Source organism: Merops nubicus, unplaced genomic scaffold (assembly GCF_000691845.1).
Source record: "Merops nubicus isolate BGI_N331 unplaced genomic scaffold, ASM69184v1 scaffold22424, whole genome shotgun sequence".
Lineage (NCBI taxonomy): Eukaryota > Metazoa > Chordata > Aves > Coraciiformes > Meropidae > Merops > Merops nubicus.
The window spans coordinates 1-2,663 of NW_008606504.1; the positions used below are offsets into that span (position 1 = coordinate 1).

Genomic DNA, 2,663 nt, shown 5'->3' on the forward strand with positions numbered 1-2,663 from the left:
AGGGCGCGCCGGTTCCGCACCGCATCCCCCCGGCTTGGAGGAGGGGACCGGCACGGCACCCGCTGCCCGCGTCCTGCACCCCGCTGTCTGCATCCTGCACCGCACTGTGTGTGTCCTGCATCCCGCTCTGGGTATCCTGCACCGTGTGTATCCTGCACCGTGTGTATCCTGCACTGCACCCCGCCCTGGGCATCCTGCACACCGCTGTCTGTGTGTCCTGCACCCTGCTCTGTGCATCCCGCACTGTGTGTATCCTGCACTGCGTGTATCCTGCACTGCACCCCGCCCTGTGCATCCTGCACTGCACTGTGTGCATCCTGCACCCCGCTGTCTGTGTCCTGCACCCCACTGTGTGCATCCTGCACCCCGCTCTGTGCATCCTCCACGGCACCCCACTGTGAGTAACCTCCCCCCGTGTGCATCCTGTGTGCATCCTGTGTGCATCCTGTGTGCATCCTGCCGCTGTGTGTATGCTGCATCCCACTGTGTGTGCCCTCCACTGCACCCTGCTCTGTGTACCCTGCACTGCACCACACCTGCTTTTCTGCTCGCTGTGGGTTCTGGAGGCAGCTAAGAGACTCTGGTGACAGGTCACTCCAGGGCTGAGTGTCTTCCTCCCACGGGGAAGGTACACGTGGAATCCACAGATGTCACAAGTGATTTTTTTTATTATTATTCTTGATTATGAACAAGGAATCATTGGCAAGCAGAGGGGGAAAGAGCTGAGCAGAGGGGGAGCCTGCACTCAGAGAGGGGAACTGGAAAGTGGCGTTTCACTAAAACCCTACTACCCTTGGGCTGCTCACTCTGCTCCAGAAAGGCTCAAGCTCTTTGGCCACGCAGAGCCTTCGCAGGGTGTCCAGTGTGGACAGGAAGGGGAAGAAGCACTAACAGTATGAAGCTGGTTTGATGAGGATAAGGGAGGATTTGCAGTTCCCTTTGCACAGGTTGCCCCATGTCATGCCGCCCTTGAAATTCAGCCGTACAGAATAACAGGACGAGTACCACCACCCACCCTCATAGCTGTAGGCACAGTTCTTACTGTAAGTGTCCTGATCCCGATCCTTTGTGGAGAACTTCATGTTGTCGTGCATGGTCTTGGGATTGTTTGAGGTCATGGCATCCCCCGCCGTGCCCGAGTAGGCGCCCAGCCTCAGCCGGTAGCCCTGGGACTCGTCCTCCAGGCTGAACAGGTTGTAGTCGGCGATGCTGATTTTGTCTGCGGAGTCCTGGATGACGAACCTGACCTGGTAGACCTTCTGCTTGGCAATCTGATGGATGTACTCGGTGCCCAGCCAGAAATCCGTGCGCACGCTCCCGAAGCCGAACTTGTAGGTGCTCCAGGACTCTGCCCAGGTGACGGGTGTGTCCCTCTGGTTCCTCTGGATGACCGTCCAGCCCCCGTTGGTCACGTTCATCTCGCAGTACACCACGAGGTGGTGGAGCCCCTTTGGCTGGATGATGTAGACCCCGCTGTGGCTGCCAGGAGGCATCTCGCTGCAGTCCTTGGGCCAGGCTGGAGCAGGAAGCAGAGTTGTTAAACCCCACACAATGGGGCACTGGAAGAGCCCTTTTAGGCGCTTTCTTTTGTGCCCGTATCCCTTTGCATGCCCATTCTGGGCTGTATTCCTACCACGTGCTCACAGGAGTACACAGAAATATTGAAATTATGTATGTAAGAGTTTGGCTCCCTGTCTTCCCAAACTGATAGAGATACACTGCCCAAATGTCTTGGTCTGGTGAGAACAAGCCAGATATGGCCTTTGCCCAGCACACGTGCACCCTAGTCCGGGTGAGCTTCAGTCTTCCAGTGCTGTGGTGATTTACCTGTGGCACGGGGGTGATGTCACCACACAGACAAATCCAGCTCTGGGTCATAAAGCCATTTGCTGTCACAGCATGGAGGCTTTAGAGCTTTACAGTAATCTCAGGTAAACCCTGGAGAAAGCGTGCTCGAGACACCAGTATTGCTAATAATCAAATCAGCCCTCGTGATCTCAGTAGGGAAAATCCATCCGTTTTCTCTGGGCTTACCCAAGTAGCTCTTCAGAGATTTCCTGACTTGTTTGATTTGATTATGGTCTTTCCATGCTCCAGAATGTCAGCACCTTATGCAACAAACAGCTGAATGCACTTACACACTTCTGGGAAGGGACTTGCTCTGCTCCCAGTACCTCTGCTACTGGTTTTTCCTACCTAGATAGGCTCTATCTTGTGGTCTCATGGGCTAATGTTGACTTAGTCAGTCCAGTAACCCAGCCTGTGCCTGTCTTACCCTGTCTTCTCATCCAGTGAAAATAGGAAATAACCAACCACCACTTCCCAAATACCAGTAATGAGCCATCACTTTCCAGTTTGGATATTTAGGTGGAAAATTCCCCATGCTCAAGATCTTCATCAACTACCAAGTCCAGGACACAGCTAGTAAGCACCTCAGCACCCTATTAGGAAATCAATATTTTTTCTGGGAGGACCCAGTGCACATGTAGGACACTAAGGTGGCTGAAAGCTCCTCGTGAGCCCACCAGTGGTGAAGCCTTACGAGCAGAGTTACTCCTTGAGAGGAGACTTACCATGGCCTGCTGGTGGGCGGCGGGGAACCTCTCTGACCTGCCGAACATGTTCATCACCCTCATCTGAATTAATAAGGACAGAGGAGACAG

General features: G+C 54.1%; 1 pseudogene; it reads right to left on the reverse strand.

The window, feature by feature from the left end:
• Positions 1–887: 887 nt before the first annotated feature.
• LOC103772348 lies at positions 888–1,493 on the reverse strand (annotated as a pseudogene).
• Between the last annotated feature and the right edge of the window lie 1,170 nt (positions 1,494–2,663).